General features: G+C 45.5%; 1 protein-coding gene across 9 annotated transcripts in view; it reads left to right on the top strand.

Annotated features, from left to right (window-relative positions):
• WIZ (WIZ zinc finger) overlaps positions 1-19,889 on the top strand; it is a 1,545,343-nt gene that overhangs the window by 614,454 nt on the left and 911,000 nt on the right. The gene's annotated exons all lie outside the window — the stretch shown is intronic.

Here is a 19,889-nt window from a genome sequence, read left to right as displayed (position 1 = left end):
GTAACCTGAAGGTGCGCTCACATTTACTTCCCAGGGATCTGCTGCTCAAGTGGTCTGAACTGTGCTGATGTATAAAAACTGCCAGTGGATGTCACATTGAAGTTGTTTGGAGTAGTGGCATACTGCGTTACAAAGGTGACTGTTCTCACAGTAATAACAGTAGAAGGGTGGTTAAGAGGGAACAGCAACCCAAAGAGAAACATCTTGACAATTATACTGAATGTACTGTAGAGGTCGTAAACAATTGTAAATTCTAGATGAAGAAATTCTATTCTTTGGACTGTGGCAACCAATATTGAAGAGGAGATATCCAAGCTTACCATTGGTGCTATTTTCTTGGCTGGAATCGGAAGGGGATATTTTCAACCAAACCATAGAATTGTTACCAGTGGATTTTTATGTGAATTTTTCTTTTCCTTTGAATATTTTAAATTTGACTTTAAAAACATGGGGAAGGGCTTTTACCAGGACAGGTGACGGTTATTCAGATACTGTTCAATTCTTGTTTATTATCTTATGTTGCTTTATTATTATTATTTGAATGTTTGGTTGTTTAAAGTGAGGGCCAGTTTACCTATGTTAGGAGTTGTTCCCTTAGCCTTTAGACTATGCACCGAATTCCCTGATGGGGTAGTGCAAGCAATGCTTAATTTGCAAACCTTTTCCTTAATAAAATGTCTAATCTTGAGAAAACTACAAGCAATTGTCCGCCTCGCATTACTGACCCCTGAGAGTGGGTTTCCCAGACCTGTATTTGTATTATATGGCGGCACACCTTAGAGTTATGTTACCTCACTTGAGGGAACTTCGACCTGCAACTGTGGGGGGGTGGTTAAGGGCACCAAGGAATTGGATCCTGCGAAGGACGCGGCTGCATCCTTATTTGGAGTTCTTTGGAACATTTGGTCGAAGGGACCGGAGATGATGGGAGGTTACGACTTGGCCTTCCCCGTTGAGTCATTTGTGGGCCCCGGGAGTGATGGCATATTCCAAACCTGGACAGGTTTCAGACAGAGAGAGTCGGACAGATGTGGAAGAATGGGCAGTTTATTCCCATTTCAGAATTGGAAGAAGCCCTGGGACTTGGGAACCTATCTGTGTTTTTCGTATCTGCAATTGAAGGGGGTGATCGTCGCTGAAGGTTGGAAGGCGGAGATGCCGCGAGATCTCACTCTGGAGGAAATTCTTGATTATCAAACGGTGATGAAGGGGTTAATCTCTCTGTTGTACGGCACCCTGGTAGGTGGGAAAGGGACTTGGGCTCGGAATTTGATGGGGCATTATGGCGCAGAATGTGTAGATCATTGTTTAAGGTTTCGATTGTTTGCCAGTACTAGCTCCACGCTATTAAATTGTTGCACCGCTGGCAGTATGATGCTGTGCGTCTTTCTAAAATGCTGAGTCAGCAGAGTCCTTCTGTTTTTGCTTTGCTGAGGAACTTTTCCATTTCTCTTGCCTGGAGGCAGAGCATACCCGGCTTGGAGGTCCATAAGACTCGGGACTCTCTCCGGAGCGGACGCGGAGTCAGCAGAGTCTTAGGAGTCTTTGAAGGCGTGAGGGAGAGGTTTCTGCAATTGGCAACTCGCAGCTCCCAACATGTATTAAAGGAAGAGTCCTCCAATACCCTTTGAAACAAATACAGCTGCGTGACGGAGTAAGTGAAGTACCGCTCAACCCTGGTTCGGCCCCACCCTCTTTACAAGTAAGGTTGTCACCTGATGTGCAGAGTAACACTAATATTGTGACTAGTTCGAACCTAAGCAGCGTCTGGCCTTCTGTTATTGCTTCTACAAATACTATGAGCCCTCATACGATTACTCATACGCCAAGTACTGTTAGCATGTCGCCAAGTGTCGAGATTAACTCCATGTCAACTTATCCCCAGAATGCAGGAGCCTGGCGGGCCGCTCCCTGTGCTTCCAGTACCAATTTCCCAAAAACTAGCTTGCCTAGTCAGCAAACACTTACGGCGATCCCGGACACTGTGCATCCGCTTGCCTGCGCGGCCGGTTCGTGGGCTTCTGGGCGGCCGGTGGACCGGGAGGCGGCGGACGCCCTGTGTGCTCTGACCGCGCTGGGCGGAGGCTGTGTTGTTCCTCCGCTGCGTGTCCTGGTTGCGTGCACGCTTGAAGCTTGTGAGGTGCTGCAGTTTGCTTCTCTTGGGAAGCAGTTGGGCGATTGGGGAATGGAGCGCCCCCTCCATGCCACTCCGTTTTTTTCTTGAAGACCCACAAGTTCTGCATGTTATAGCTTGCAAAACGAACGAGTGATTAAATGAGACTCCAAAAAGCATGCACAAGTTTAGAACGAAAACACACTTCTCATTTACGGACAAAATGCCTCAGGTGCCAGTGAATGATCAGAACTATAAAGATCTTACAGTGACACTCCATGATGAAGTGTGTGTCTCCTACGGATCCCAATTAGACTTAAAGGATGCTCCAACGCTCACAGATGCAACATGCCCTAAAACACAGGATTTTGCCCCCGAAGTGCCATTTCTTGACCGCTAACATGCCTTTTGTGGGGGCTCCGGCCCTGCAAGTGGTCTTAATGGGCAAGTGGAGGGAATAGCCACATCTCCTGTGTATCCTACAATTTCTGAAGTCCCCTCTAGTATTGCTTAGATAGAAGAACAACGCCAATGCTTATTGGGAAAGTCTCCTTGTTGGCCGATGAGAAAAAATTCACTTGAGGTGGTGAATAAACTTCTACAAGATCTAACTAAGATCAATTATCACGTAATGGAACAAAAGATGATGAGTTGACAACATTTCCTAGCCATAAACTCTGTGCTAGAAATGACTTGTCTCTAACAAAAACAAAGACCACAATTGACAACATGGGACGACGTGCCCCGTCAAAACGCAGAAGGATCGAGGATAGTGACTCTCCAACAAAGCACGACAAATTTAAGACAAAGTGCCTCGATCAACTAAAGATCGGTGCGGTGCATCACATCGGCAATCCTGAAATCGCACCCAGCGGACAATGCAAATTAGTCCAGTTCGGATGACTCTTCTTCCGAATCATTGCTCATGGAACGGGGTACCCTAAAATTCGAAGATTACAACATAGAGCGAAATTACGAAGATCCGAAGGACACGGTAGTCAGGACGAACTAATAATAAAAACTGTTCGAGAACTGCAACCGATCCTAACATCCACAATGTCAATGACTTTGTGTCCGTTCATTAAATTATATGAACAACTGAAAGACAGCTTGAATGATTTAACTATGTTGGTCGCCCTGATGAACTCCGAAGTTGTTAATCTAGAATGTGACAAAATGTATTCAAACAAATGTTTAATGAATCTACGAATAAAATTGATCCTGCTCTCTCCTCACTAGTAGACCAAAAACAAAATAATAGCGATGATAAATAAACCTTTGGCCGAAGTGGCTAAGTAAGCTCTTGGCTTATTACGTCAACAAAAAGGCTATTCTCGTGAGGAGAGCTGCCAACATGGCAGGACAAATTACATGCCACCTGAAAAAAAGAATGTAACGAAAAGTACATCTAGCAAAGAAACAAACCCAGAGTCAACGGACAAAGAATTCGTTTCCAGCGAGAAAGAACCCTCCCTGGCTGAAATTCATCAATCCTCCAATGATGTGGACACATTACAAGTGCCAACGGAGTCAATAACGTTTATTGATGCCACATCTAAAAGTACACCACGTTGCGGAAACGCTGCAACTGACAACTTGCAATAACTTCCGTCAACGCTAGAGCATGGTGGAAGTGTGGAAATCGTGCAATTGCCGGTGGCCAAAATAACGTCTTTCGCCTGTGCATTAGACAGTGTTCAAAATAGTGGAAACATTGCAATCTCCTTCTACCTCTGCGGATCTCAGAGGCCTAAATGTTGAGCCACAGGGTCCTGTGATGCCTGTTATTGTGATTACAGATCCTACGGAAGACTTGTTTCCGATCTTTAAAGCACACCAAAAAGAAGTTGGAAAAACTGTAAACCCAAAACCAACTCGGATAATAAAAAAAAAAAACCTAAAGGGAAAGAAAGCTTGGATGATGAAAAATTCGAGAAAATTCCTTCGAAACATCAAAGCTGTAAGTTTCACTTTAAACTCAAACGCCACAGGAAATATCACTGCCGTCAAACAAACCTAAACAGGTTGTTTCAACGCAAAACTCAATTCCAGACACGCTTTCCTCTAACAACAAAACTTCAATTAACCTATTGGATCTATCTACTTTTGAAGATGAGGAAACTGCTGATGCAGAGGCGGATCAAGAGGTAAAAACTGCTAATGGCGAAGCAACCATAATTGTTGCTCTTCCCGTCTTGCCACCTATTCCAATCACTAAACTATCAAGAGTATGCACGCTAGTACATTCCACCTCCCAGATGTCTAAAATTCTTGAAAAACCGCATAGTGTTGGTAGTGAAAAACTCATGTACTCTCAAAAAAATGCTCAAGACGGAAATGCGAAGAACAAAAATAACATTAAAACCCAGGAGGGTGTCCCTCATGGCCTGGGCCGAAAAAATCCACAATTTGAAAACAAAAGTGATAAGCAAAACATTAGTAAACATCTAAACTCCAAGTATTGTTTGTTTAGAGTGCATTGAAGCCATTGAAGATGACTTGTCTCTCAATCGTAACAATGTTCTACAACTACTACACTACGTGCCGAGTCTGCGAATGATTAACACGAATGATATAAAAATCGTGGAATTCTTCAAGGAGGACCAAAATTATGCAGTGAAGCTTCATATTGATTCTAGAATAATTTGTAACAACATACTAGAGGCTGCACCAACCATAATATCAATGGGCTTTGATATTACAGAAATTCAAAATCATCGAGATCTTGAAGCCAAACAACTTAACCCTGGTGCAAAAATTGTCCCAGACAGAATTCAAAATCAAGCGGCAACGTGGAAAGGCTTGGAATACTTTCAACCGGAGAGCGTTGTAAGTTGTCAGAGAATCTGGTGTAAGAAATAAAACGCCTCAACAAGATGTAATAAGAAACCCCCCAGTGACCCAAATCATGGAACCTATTAAGATAATCTTTGTACATGGGGGCGTCGACACTTAGAGGAGACTCTGTACCATCCTGTCCGACTACAACAAGAGGGGATTCTAATGATTGGAGTTGGATTTCTAAAGCTTTAGCTGATCAGGACCAAACACCAGAACCAGAACCGAACAAATTCATCCAGTTCGGATGTTGGAACACCTGTGGCTTCTCACATCTGTTTCAATCAAATTGGATGGAAAACTTGCATATAGCGTGCCTGCAAGAAACCTGGCTTGTGGAGTGTCCACCAATAGAAGGATTTGAAATTGCATTAAATCCCGCAATTAAAAATGCCCTGTGTAGGCCCATGGCGGGTTTAAAAGAATTCTGGCTACAAAATTCAGGAAGTGCACAACATCTCACCTTACATCCAAAAAATACTTTTGGTTGCCGAAAGTGCAAAAAAGACAGAAAAAGATGGTCACCATGTCATTAACATCTATTGGCAGCATAAAGCAACTGGCATATCGCCCTTTGTCGATAAAATGACAACCATAATAGATCAAATTTTTGAGATGGAATTAGCTCTCCACATATTTAGATCTCCACATATCAAAATGTGGAGATCTAAATATCAACTGCCTAGGGTTAATCAATAAATCACGACATGGAAATTCGACCAGTCTGAATGCAGCTGAGCAATGGTGCTCCGAGATGGAATTGAGAAATATACAAATCCGAAATGGTAACACCACAGGCGACATACCAGCTAATGCAACTTGGAAGAGACTGTCACATGAGTCAACGCTAGATTATTTTTTTGTTTCAGAAGCATTACATGTGTGAGTTAAATCTCTACATGTAGTCCCAAAACATGAAAGTGATCACAATCTGGTACTACTATGCATGTCCGGCCTACAGAACGACTTTGATCGTTCATGGAAGCACGAAATAGCGGTTGAATCAAGCAGAATTAGACTTAGATTGACCCAACATGATGTTAAAACCATCAACAATGCTTATCAGAACGAGCACGGCCAATTGGAATATCAACACTTACTTGTGAGCTTTATGGACAAGAAGCAGGGTTTGAAAAACCACGTATTCAGCGCTAAACATGCATTTGATCTTGATGTAATGATACAAAAACGCAAGATGCGATCTGACATCAGAGCATGTGGGAAAACGCATACAATTCAAGATGCAGTCAATATCAAAGTGATAAAACAGTCATACAAAAGTTGGCTTAAATCACACAGATGTATTATGTTGCAACATGACGCAGAATTAATGTTTTAAAATAAATGCAGTCAGGTCTGCCTCTGCTTACACGTGCAAACGTATTTCAGCCTGCAGACCGTTTCTTACCACCCCCAACAGTGTCACACTAGCTAGAACCCTCATTATGGCAAAAATTGATTATTGCAGTGCTCTTTACTTGGGTACCAGCCAAGAGAACCTGAACAAACTCCAAACTACCCAGAATAATGCCATTCGTGCGGCCTTGAACATCCCCCGCAACCACCACATTTCAGAATCCAGAACCAACCTAAAGTGGTTACCTGTCAAGCAGAGAATTTCTTTAAAAACACTTGCCCTCACGCACAAATGCCTGGCCAACAAAGCCCCGATCTACCTCTGCAGTCGGCTATCTTGCCACTCTACCGCCCGACCACTAAGAACTGCCCAGACTCATTGTCTATCGATCCCCAGGTTTAAGCTTCAAAAAGCGGGGGGCACCAGCTTCCCTGTCTTAGCCTCCAAACTATGGAACACCCTCCCTGCTACTATCAGAGCTGAAGATTCCTTCAACACCTTAAAGACCAAAACCAAATCTTGGCTCTTTGACCAGCAATAAGTTATGCTCTGCATCTCTGTCTTACATACTCTGGCCCGCTTCCTCTGATACTATTGCTGGCCAGCTACCTCTGTTACTATTTCTGTACACCCTAGGGTATATCCTCTGTTAATCCTAGTGGCACTGTAATTTATGTAATATATGTAATTAGAAAGACGGTTAATATGCTGTTACTGTAAATTCTGTAATGTAATTTTTGTCTGTATCTTACTGCAACTCTGTACAATTTGCGCCCTGATGCCTCCGGGCCTGATGGTTTGCGCGTTATAAATATACAAATAAAAATACAAAGTGATAAAACAGTCATACAAAAGTTGGCTTAAATCACACAGATGTATTATGTTGCAATATGACGCAGAATTCATGTTTTCAAAAATGAGAAATAAGAACACACGTATGTTTTGGACTCTGATCAACGAACAAGAGGGTTCTCAAACCACACTTCAAACAAACATTGTGACTGAGAAGGACTGGATGAGCCATTACAACCAGCTCTACAAGAAGAAGGGGAACTTTGTGGATCCTTCATTTCCCGTATTAGATACATGAGGCCTGACATTTGAGAGATCCGAAATCCCGTAAACCATTAACAGAATAAGCATGTCTCGTGCCCCTGGCCCAGACGGTTTAACCAACTTTATACTAAAAGAAAATCCACAGGCCTGGCCTGAATTCTGTCATTCTCTTTTCAAGAATATTACAAGTGTGTGTCCGATGCCTGCATCCTGGAAAAGTGCAATTATTGTACCAGTATTTAAAAAGGGAAATGGGGCAAATCCAAAAGACTATCGCCCAATTGCCCTTTTGGATGCATTGATTATGATTTACGCCACTCTATTACAGAGCAAGCGCCAAGCTTTGAGTACCATCAGTCAGCATCTTGACCAGAGACGAATAGGATTTGTCACGGGAGTTGGGTGCAGTCTAAATCTCTTAATTAATCTTGAAAATGGATGCTATAAGAACAAGAACTAAGATCTATCGTGCCATAATTGATCTATCACATGCTTTTGATAGCATTGATCTGGAAATAGTATGGTAAAAAATGATTAAGTGGAAATGTCCTGCAAGTCTCTTTTTGGCAATAAAAGAACTTCACACAAATATGGAAATAAGAATCGGATTGGATCTCTGCGGCAAACTTTCTGATCCCATTCAAACACAGTGTGGAGTAAAACAGGGATGCCCCATAGCTTCCATTATTTTCAACCTGTTCATCTCTGATATTGACCAGACCATTGAAAGTACTGTATCTTTTTCGCCTAAACTAAATGGATCTCACATAAGTCGTCTTCTTTATGCTGACTACCTGATAGTGTTAGACTCCACTCCAATTGGCCTCAAAGAAAATTGAATGCATTGGGGCAATATGTGAGAGTTAATGGTATGTGTATCAATATCTCAAAATCAGAAATACTGGTACTTGAAAATCTGAGTGGCATTAGACCGCACCAGTAGCCACACTTTCGTTGGCACTTGGATAAAACTTCTCTGAACAACACAATGAACACGCAGTACTTGGGTATGTAAATTAATTCCAACATAAACGACACCCCGTGGGTTGAAGGGACCAGAATATATTGTCATCAATTGGCAGTTCAGGCAGCAGCACTAAACAAAAGATACAATAAATATTCTTTGCTGCCTGTCTTGGCCTTTTATAAACAAAAGGCGGTCCCTGCATTACTCTTTGGTGCTGAATGCGCATTGGGATGCCCACAGGAACTATGGAGCTCTCTCAAACATCTTTTGGTTGAGAGTTGTGAGCCTACCTAGTGGAACGCCTACAGCTTGCATTCGCCATGAACTGAGTTTAATATCTATCAAGGCCCGTGTATGCTGGAACATGCTCTCCCTGTACCGGAAAATGACCATGAAGGAAACTCCTCTACAATTTAAGATCTTTCAAAACCCAGGAGCAGTTAATGAGAACTCGGTGCTTGCGCTATGGGCAAACCGGTGTGGATATATAATGTAAGAACCTGACATCAGCATAGACACTTTACAAACAAATCCTGAGCATGCCCAAAAAGTGCTATGGAGACGTGACTGGTGCATGACCTGTGAACAAAGAAGAGTCCATTGCATAATAATAAGTGTTCTTTATGACAAAAGAGCCTTCAATGAATTACTGGAAAATGTTTCTGGACTTACCACGTAGAAGAACCTACATGAAGTTCTGATTAAACTTGTTCAAAATAAAGAACAAGTACATGGACAGAGAACAAAAAATCTATTGATCACTGTAGGCTTTGTAACTCCAACGAAGAAACGCTAAAACATCTCACGTTATTTTGCTCGGCAATCCGTCATGAGCGAACGAGGCATTTAGGAAGCTTGATAATGAAGAGTCCAACGTTAAGTGCCGTAATTGGTGGCAGCAAATGTTTGTTGAGACAGACAGGTACCTAACCTTAGCTCTGACGTCTTTCATAGGAGACTTCCTGTCTCGCTTTCAAACGTTGGACGAGGAACTGTAAACAGCAATTCAGTATTTTTTTTTGTTGCTTTTCTTGTTTTCTGTCTTCCTATCGTTTTCTTCTTCTGAAAAAAACAATATGTAATTGTGTGTAAGCTCAAGTGAGTGTGGGTTCTTTTAAAGAATGGTCAGGAACGGCAGAAAACAGTGTGATCATCTGGACTGTACTATAAGCTGAAAGAAATTAGAAATTCTGCATTAATGTAAAACGGTATTAAAAAAGGTTTGTAATAAACCATATAAAATTTTAAAAATAAACATAAAAAATAAATGTTTCTTGAGTGAGTCCGCTCTGTTTGCATGACTGTGGTGTGTGCGCAGATTATTGGCACATGTGGTTTGGGTGTGCTTAGGTTCAGGTTTATTGGGAGGAAGTGCTTGGATGGATAAAGGAGATAGATGGTGTTTCCCGGGAATGGACACTGTTACTTGTGGTGTTTGGCCTGGAGGAGATTGAGGGGCAATACCAGGGTTTATCTAATTTGGCACACTGTTGTTGGTGGCCAGAGCATGTTTGACTGTGCAAAGGAAGAGTGTATCATTGCCCGGGAGAATAGAGTGGGTCAAGAGGGCAAATAACACTTGTGTAACTAAAAGGATCACTCCAGCAATTCACGGACATTGGGAGGGGTAGGAGGGATGGAGATGGCCTGGAGTGGGTTATGACCTCTAGCGGTCCTATGATGATCATGGCATAAAGTAATTTTCAAAAATGTATTAGCAGGTTTGCTAATCAAGAACTTTTTGATTAGCAAACAAGCCCATTTGATTAGCAATGCTGTACTGATATGTTTGTCACTAGAAGTTATTTGTTCCCAAGATGGAAAAGTATCAACAATACATCATGTAAGGTACTGCTAAAGTAAGACATTAGTGAGATGAGTCATGGCTTGCAACTTCTTTAAAATTCCACTAGACCAGCAGTTTGAGTAACTAAGTTTACCTATTTGATCTAAGAGAAATGCACTCGACCCATGGCAATGGTTGACAAAAAATTGAAATGCGCTTTCAGTAAAATGGTGCAAATTATACAAACCCACTTTGTTTGGCACACTGCTGCTACCCAAAGGCTAGCCATGCATAGTGAAACTTGTATTTGACATTTACTCCAACAAGGTAAATGTTAACTTAGTGTCAAACATTCCCTGCAAATGGTACTCGCCCTTCATTGAATTTACTCGACTATGTGAGTGGGTGTTAAGGTGAGTATCACGGGAGTGTTGCGTACCTGTTGGTTTCGTTGCGGGTCTTGGTGTAGCAGCCAGACTGACAACTGTTTGCAGACGAGCGTATGACGCGGGATACCGGCCTTTCCCCAACCCAGGAGTGATTCTGGGTGGAAGATGGACCGACTCCCAACGTCACAGGGCGCTCTCTCCTGATTTGCGTGACGTCAGGACAGTGCAAGCACTGGCAGGAGAGGCGAATGTTCTGTAGTCCTTCAACTGATGGAGATAACCAGAAGATGGTTCTTTTGAAGAGCAAGTCCGGGAAGCAATGAAGCTGATGCAGAGAATGGCTGATGATCCGATGCTGACCAAAGGAACCTGGCAGGAAAAGACTGGCGTTGATCCAAGGCTGACCAAAATGAGTTGAAGGCAGATGCAGGCAAGGTAGCAGATGATAAGAAGTCAGGCCAAACTGAGGCGAACAACCAAGTTCCAGAAGGGCTCAGAACTGAGCAGGGAAGAGAGCTCAGGCAGGAGGATGTGGAACTGACCCAGGGAAGGGGAACAGGCTGCTAGAGGGAAGTGGATCAACAGAACAGTAACAGGGAGCAACCCAAGGGAAGGCAGCTCAAAAACATGACACTCAAAACTGCAGGAAGGAGGGCAGCCCAGAGGGGAAGGCCAGGTAAGGAAGGGAACCAGAAGACCCACAAGGAAAGCAGGAGCAAGACAAAGGTCCGGCAAATGCAGGGACACAGGACCATAAACAGGAACAAGGCTCAAAAGCCGGGTGAGCGAGCAACCAGATCTGAAGCAAACCGCGTTGAGACGCGACTTGCTTCCGATTTCTACTCCTTTTATGGGCCGCCAGCACCCGAGAGGCTTGAGACGCAAGCTGTCTTGTTGCCGGGTGCTGACGAGCCCAAAACGAGGCTTGGAAAGCAAGCCCTGGTAGTGGTGAGGGCCCAGTCTACTGTGCATGCGCGGAACCATGACCGTGGTCGCCCGCGCATGCGCAGAGGCAAGTCAATACGGACCCCTGACGCCCTCCGAATGGCGGATCCCCAAGTGCGGAAGCGGGGATAGATCCGCCAAGAGGGAGAAAGCCTAACTGGCGCAGAGCATCCCGGTCTACAGGTAAGTGGCGTGACACTGGGTGAATAGACTTTGCAATCCCTGACTGAGTATGTAAAAGGTTTGCTGCATGAAAGGACACAAATAAATGGGTATTAAAAAAAAAAAAAGAACATGAAAACAGTTTGGTCATCTCTCCAGCAGGTGCTAATGTATAATGCAATCATAATCATAGAGCAAAGCGAGCTCTGGGGGCGAACAGTGTGCGTTATTGCAGTAGATCTGTAGATGTACAGACTGGCTCGAACTATTGATCACTACTTTGAAGTTAGCTTCGTATATTGTAAGAGGAAACAAAGTAAAAGACTAAGCAGGGTGGATTGCATAGCAGGAAGAGAACTCAGCAAACTAGGTGGAAAATTATAGTTTGTGGCCATTTCACTTTCAGGCTAGCTGGTATAAAGCAGCAGAGTGATACAATAGAATGTCAAGGAATTTGGGGGATCAGCTTATTGGTGGAATATGGGTTTCACAGATGAATGCAACGAGCAGGTCACAGAACTAGGTTTGCCATCAAAAGTATTTGACTGCATCTACATTTTCATGATGCATCTTCCCCCAACAAGATGAAAAATAGTTGACACTATGAGATTTAGATACACTAACCTTTACTGTAAAGCATGGAGACAATGCAGTGTACAGTAGCAATATTGTAATTCTGCATTATGTAACAACTTACATTTTTAGGAATGGAATTACATGACTGACTTACAAAATAAATAAAGTTAACGCATCTCGGTCTATGTCAGACAGGATATAGTTAGCTTCATTAAAGTATTATCCCGATTACTTCTGGTTTGCAATTATTTGAAAAATAACAAAATCCTGCTTAGCACTCCCACATAGGCCTTTGGCACTTAAGAGTGAAGCAGATGAGTACTGCTGCACTCTGTCCATTAGCCCATTTGATCTTGCCGTGAACAGAGAAAAGAGGGCGGAGAAAGCCTTGAGGGCAAGAGAGGAATTCAGGGTGAGCTGTTTTCATTGAACAGGGAAACTTAAATAGCTAGCTTTGCTACACAAGTGGCAATTTAATTAGCAAACCTACAGAATTGCATAGCAAATTGCTATGTGACACTGCTTATTTTTTGCCTTGTTGTGGGAAAAGCGGCTGTTGAACTGTGGGATGGTGTCTCCCTAGACAGATGGTTTCTGGCCCTTCCCTTTTCATGAATGGAGTTACTGACTAGCAATGGGCTGCATCGGGGGGCAGTAAGAGGTTAGCGGGGGGTGGCTGCTTTTTGGAACAGGATGGGAGTTAGAGTGTTGTCTTTATTCATGCTTTTGTTATGGTGTTCCTTCTCCTTTTGGTGGTGTGAAAATAATAAAATGTGAATAAAAATGAACGTTGAGCTACAGGTGCATGTCTGATCAAACAGCAACAATTGCTTTCTGTTTCTAAAACAGCATGTCGATACCAGCGTGTTTCATTGTTTTGGGCCAGAAATAGCAAAGATTAGCAAAATAGGTGGTAGTTGGAAATGTGTTCTTCAACGGATGGAATTAAAAATGATTGAGAATTAATATAAACTATCCAACAGGTCCCAGTATGCGTGAGAGGCGTACTTTGTGATTTTTTCAATGTCTACTGTTGGCTTTTTGTAGCTAGTGTATCTCTTCATTGCTTGATAGCTGTTTATGGGTCTATCTAGTTAATGTAGGTATCCCATCATCTTCCATTACCCTTATTTTTCAGAGCGTGGCTTTCCCTTTGTAAATGTGATCTTATTTCTCTTTACTTAAAGGTTAACACACCTAAGTATATATCTGAACATTATCTGTTGTAGATCCATCCCATATCTTATTTTTGCTTTTATTTCATTTGATGTGTCTATTTTATACCTGTTAATTGTCAGCTTTCCTTCCCTATTCACTATTTTATTTGCCATTAAATACTTTCTGTAATTTGAATGAGACCTGAACATGCTTTTATATATAGAGCTAAGAAAGCTATGTGCCATTATAATTGATGGTCATTATAAGGGAAAAAGGTTTGCATTTACATGCATTTGCTAACTATCCGGGTACCTATGTGGGAGACAAACCAATGAATTGTATTCAAAATATGAATTCAATATTTGTTATTGCTATTTAACTCAGTGTGAAACCCATGTGCTTTTTAAATGTTTTTTTAATTGATTCTATTCTGGAAAACCTTCAATGTAACAACAATATATGCTTTTATTGTTATGAAGGAACAAATAACACATTTATTTTGGGATATGCGTTGTGCGGACTGTTGATATATTGAAAAAGAAATACAGCTTTACGTTGTCCATTCAAAGATGGCCAAAACCTTTTGACTGTCAATAGATATACATGATCACCTGTCCCACTATAAATATTATTGGAAAAAGTGTAAGGACTGTGATGGCAACGTCTGTGAGCACTGCTGTACTCTTACGTCCTGTCCCCTTTCCTCCATACAGACGGAACCTCTTTCACCAGAAAAAACCTTCTTCTCCTTTAAATTTAGAGGTGCACGGGATGCAGCCCAGGGAGCATGCGCTGCCCTGACTCTGCCCTCCGGCGCCACACCCCAGTCCCCTTTTCCACGACAATGGAAACTGGCTGAATTCACCAGCACGCATGGGTTTGGCTTCGGCCATCGAAATCGCTGAAGAACAGACTAGCCAGGTGGAGGGAGACTTTCCAGAAGTCACCTTCAGAGGACCTCAATAACGTTGTGAAACAACGAACCAGGCCCAAGGTAGGGCAGCTATTTTCCATCGCACCCTGCAAAGGAAACTCCTTCCCAAGGACTCTCCCGCGCGGAAGGGACCATTCAGGTCCTTGTAACAGCACATACACCGAAGGTGCTGCAGCTTCGGGCCGAGGGGTCCTTGGATCCTCCCGGTGGCAGTGTTGAGGGACCAGAAGGTTCTTGTACCGGATTATCATCCGATGGGCTCCACCATTGTACCCGCAATATGGCCGAGGGGCCTACTCCCTAGTACCGGCAATACATCTGAGGGGTGCCTAAATGCAGCTCTACCGACCCCCGGGTCGAGGGTGTCACACCTACCGGGCCTAGGCCCGAGGAGCAGCATAGGCCTTGTGATCCACACGCAAGAGTCTTGGATGAGGCTGGGCCCTGCGAGCCCAGCAACACGTCGCAGGCACGTGGCAGGCAGCTCGACAAGCTGGCCACTGCGCCAGACAGATGCACCCGTCCAAAGCCATCCAGGAGTTCGGCAAAGTACGAATGTCAAGGTGGAACTGGCCTCGACCAGGTATGTGGCCTACAGCCTATCCTCCTTATGCGCTGGGCAGCTTCCCACTGCGTCCATACGGGAAGGGTATTCAGCGGCTCCAGCAGCTCCCGGCTACCCTGTCCGTACCGCCTACTACTTCTCTAGCCATTGAAGAGGGGTTCTTTGAGAGGTTCCTCGGGCTCATGAAGTCACCTCGAATTGGTGGTTATCCTCAAGGACGCCATCAGGGAAGTCCTCCCTACAATACTAGCAGTACCACAAGCACCTCTGCCAGTGCCCCCGATCCCGGGGCAGCCGCTCCCTCTGGCTCCCCAGCCGATTCCTCAGGCGGTTCCGTACCAGCCTCCACTTCCTCCTCAGCCTCTGGCTGCGGTCCCTGTACCCCAGCCTCCGACTCCGGCTACTCCTCCACCTCCGTAAGATCCTCCTGATCTGCCGGATATGTATGAGGAGGAGGATCCGGACATGCCATCCTCAATCAGGGCCTTCCACAAACGTCTTGCATGGCTGGCGGAGTACCTGGGCCTACCCCAACCCAACGTTGAGCAGCCAGCAGAGGGGGTTCTGGCTGAAGTCCTCACGTGACGGCCCTCTATCCAAAATTGGGATTCCACTGCAAACCAATGTAGTCTCCCTGGCCAAGAAGGGTTGGGTCAAGCCCCACTCTGTCCAGCCGGTCAATCGACGCCTGGATGTTAGGCAGAAACCTGTGCAGTTCCCTTAGGGACCACTGCAAAAGGCTTAGGACTACAGGTGTTGGCAGTAAACCCTATTGGTAGCAGTCTGCACCACCCAGATTTACCTGGTAGCTGTGGCTGAGCAGTCAGACTTCTTTCAAGAAGAGTTAGGCAGTATATAGAGTATACACATTAGGTACAAAAATACAGTAGCACAAGCAAACACTGACCAGAGCTTGGGTATAAAAGTATATAATTATTTATTTAAAAACACACTTGTAAAAATACACTGGCACTAATATGTCAAGCAAGTTCAAACAAAGTTACTAGAAATATATACACCTCCCTGATTAATTATTCGACAAGTCTTAGGAAAAGAACACCACTTATTATCAATACAGGGGTGAGCGCTTAACCAAGATGGCACTCCAATAATTATTTAAAAAGGGAGGGAAAAAGCAGAATTAGGAAAGCACACAATACCAGCACTTTTAAAATAACCACAGCAAGTCAGGAAAGGCAGAGTCTACTGTAGAGCAAGAAAGTTCATAGGCCAGACCCACTGTTGGAGAGAGCAAGGCGGAATGTGCCCAAGATCACACAGTTGAAGTACACTTTAAAAATCTTTGCAGATAGTTCAAAAGGAGTTGGATCAGTTCAGAAAAGTTAGTTAACAGGTCCCAGGTCACCCCAGAATAGAGAGTCAAGGATTTACGGGACACCTTGAACAGTCTGCTGCAAGGGAGACCAGGCGGGACACAGTAACTGAAATGGTGAGAAAGGTCCAGCGGGGACAGTTGTTCCTGGCAGCAGGTGCAAGTCGGTGCTTGGTCCAGGGGAAAAGAAGATCTCGACGTGGAGGAAAGCTGGAGATCGTTGCACTGCCAGGGAAGAAACCAGCCGCAGAGTTTCCCGGTTAAAAGGTACTACCCTTTTATTCGCGGTAGTGGTGAAGCGTGGCTATCCGGCCGCCGGGGTGCTTGGCACGGGCGATTCGACCACGAGACGATCCAGGAAGGCGAAAAGAGGGCGAACTGGTTAACCCCACCAGTTCAAAGGAAGAAGACTCTCCAGGATGAAGATCTTCTCTGTCGTTGGGAAGTGGTGAGGCGGTTCAGCAGGGCTCCACCAGTGGTGTCGTCGTTGCAGGTTGGCTCAGCTTCTCCCTCTTCGGATTCTTTAGGTCCTGTGGCGACTTCCAAAGTTCCAGTCCCCAAAGCCCTGCTTTTATGCAGAAAACCCCCATTCACCAGTCCTAGCTGTCACTCAAACATGCGAAGTGGTGAGCCGGGCGGCTCACCACTGGGCCAATCACACAAGAGTGCGACTTGAGTTGCCGAGGCAACTCAGTCCAGGGTGCCTATTTCCCCCCTCCCACACATCCTGTAGACCCAGACAGAGTGGCACCACTTTTGGAGGCTTCTGTGCAGAAGCCTGCCAAAAGTGGAACAAAGGGCTCGACTTGGGTTGGAGTTACAGAGGCGAACACAAACGCCATTTTAAAACTGAGTCCTGGCAAAAAGACCCAACCGGGGAATAAATATTAAATAACCCAGCGGTATCTTTAACATTGCACCAAAAAAGTGGTGCGTTTAAAATGAATGGGAAAATCCCATGGGAAATATTCCGGTGGAATATTTCGCGTGGTGACCACTGCCACCAGCCAGAAACTCGACGAGGGGGGACTGCACAGTGCCCCCTCGAAAAACAGACCCAGGGGCAATCTAATTACCCCTACCAGTACTTCCACAATATTATGGTTTGTACTGGTTCTGTTCACAATTTAAGACAAGTAAAGTCAATGGTGACTTTACATGCCCTGGGAGACAGTAGTCAGTCCCAGGGTATGCAGTCTATGTTTGGGGGTCACTATGACACCCCTGTGTTACTGCACTGAAGGTGCTGTGTAACACACTTAACAAAAACACATGAAACCCTATGGAGTAAAAGACCCCATAGCCCATAAAACACATTATAAAGTCAAAGGACAGTCTCAAATCATGCCTAAAAGCAGGAGAAAAAAATAAACCCCAAAAATCCAGCAAAGCTGCTGGGGGACTCACTAGGTTTGGGAAATTAGCCTATACAGAGAATTCTCCCTAACACTGGATGCCAAGTACAGGCAGGTGGAGGGGGATACACTCTTGCTCTCGGACCATCCTCAGCCACACTCCTCTGTGATCGTTGCAGCATCACTATACTCCAAACCTCAGCCGCCTCCTCTGCGGCGCTGCTAGGCAAGGAGGATAAGATCTTGGAGGCGTACAGGAAGAAACTCTATTGCAACGTGTCCTTGCATCTTCGTCAGGCCAACACTGATGCCATGCTGGCGGCCGCTAACCAAAGGTTATGGCGGGAAATTGCAGACTTCCTCCCGGAACTCCCTATGCAGAGCCAATCACATTTTAAGGCAGGGCTGGCTAAGGCCAAGCTGGTGGCGCAGGACCACATGCAATCCACCGTGGCCCATATTGACAACTCTGGCAGTGCCATCTGTATCGCCATGGACATGAGAAGGACAGCCTGGCTCCGGGCGACGAAATTCAACCCGGACATCCAGGAACGCATATTAGATCTACCGTTCTGGGGGGGGGGCCTCTTCCACTCAACCACGTACGAAGAGCTGGACAAGAAGAAAAACAGCTCACAAACGGCCAAGTCTTTATCCACCTTGACAAAGACCACGCCCAAGTCGTACACCCAGTCACAGTAGCGCTCCGACAGGACAGGGGGTGTACGTATAGAGGGTTCCGCGGCTTCCAGGAACGGAGATCCAGGCAGCCGGACCGCTCGCCGTCTCAGAACCAGTGCAAGCAACAAAAGGGGGAGGGGTAAGGGCTTTTTCCAGTCCCCCTCTTCCGTGACAGCCTTCGAGGGAAAGAAGGCATGACACGGCCCTTCGGGCCCACATGTCTCCAGTGGGGGGAAGCCTGCTCTCCATGCACATTTCTGGCGCCAGAACTTCGAGGACCCCTGGATCATCTCTGTAGTATCCACGGGGTACCACCTACCCATTCCATCCCAGCCTCTCCTCCCTCCTCGCCCTCAGGTTGGGACAGCAACTCTTCTGGTGAAGATCCGGTTGCTCGTAGAGAGCCAGGCAGTGGAGGAAGTCCCAGCCTCCCAGCGAGGCTTGGGCATTTACTCCAAGATTTTCGCCATTGAGAAGAACCACCAGTTTGGTCTGAGAGTTGTGATGGACCTTTCCACCCTCAACCTCTCCTTACCCCTACAGAAATTCAAGATAGTTACGCCAGCTTTTATAGTGGAGAGATTGTGCAAGGGAGACTGGATGTACGCCCTGGATCTGAAGGATGCATACCTACACGTCCCGATTTGGCAGCCCCATCGTTCTTTCCTACGGTTTAGAATCATGGGCTACCATTCTCAATACAAGGTCCTTGCTTTTGGCGTCTACTCGACCCCCAGGGTCTTTACCAGGCTAATGAATACGGTGGCTGCCCTCCTGAGAACGCAGGGCTTCCACATCTACCCATACATCGATGACTGGCTCGTCAGGGCTACATCTCCAGAAGCGGTTCACCACTCTTCCCATGCCCTTATGAACACACTACACAATCTGGGCTTCTCGCTCAATCTCAAGAAGTCGCAGCTGCAGCCCACTCACTCTGACATTCTTGGGCCTCATCTGGGACATGTGCTCCGAGAAGGTTTTTCCTTCGGCGGGCAAGATCTCGACCATCAAGAGGGCCCCCTCCTCCTTCCTCTGCAGAGCGGAGACCTCGGCATAGTGGTACCAGCATCTCCTGGGTCTCTTGGAGGCGGTCCTATTAGCCATTCCACACGCGAGATTGAGGATGAGAAGGATTCAGCTTTACTTCGTAGCCTCATGGAACCAGAAGCAGGGCTCCCAATCCGAGATGATCAACATTCCTCCATATCTTCACCCGGACCTAACATGGTGGTCCAGGGACTGCAACCTACGGACTGGCCAGCCCTTTCGGCTGCCCTCCCTGCAGGCCACCATCACCACAGACTCCTCACTTGAGAGCTGGGGAGCCACCCTGGATGATCTCTCTGTCCACGGCACCTGGACTCAACAGGAGCAGGAATGCCACATCAATTGGTTAGAGCTGAATGTCATTTGCCTAGCGCTCAGAGCATTCCTACCGCTTCTCAGGGGCAAGGTTGTCCTCATCCAGACAGACAACTAGACCAGCATGTGCTACGTCAACAAGCAGGGAGGCACCACATCCCCTCCTCTGAGCAGACTGGCAATCTGCATGTGGGAGTGGGCCCTGGAAAACAACATATACCTCACAGCAGTCCACCTCCCGGGGAAGCCAACCTGGAGACGGACAGGCTCAGCAGGTTGGGAGCAGACAATTACGATTGGCCGCTAAAC

Source organism: Ambystoma mexicanum, chromosome 3q (assembly GCF_040938575.1).
Source record: "Ambystoma mexicanum isolate Mex_15411 chromosome 3q, UKY_AmexF1_1, whole genome shotgun sequence".
Lineage (NCBI taxonomy): Eukaryota > Metazoa > Chordata > Amphibia > Caudata > Ambystomatidae > Ambystoma > Ambystoma mexicanum.
The sequence above is the reverse complement of the archived record's forward strand: the minus strand, read 5'-3'. Positions and strand labels throughout refer to the sequence as shown.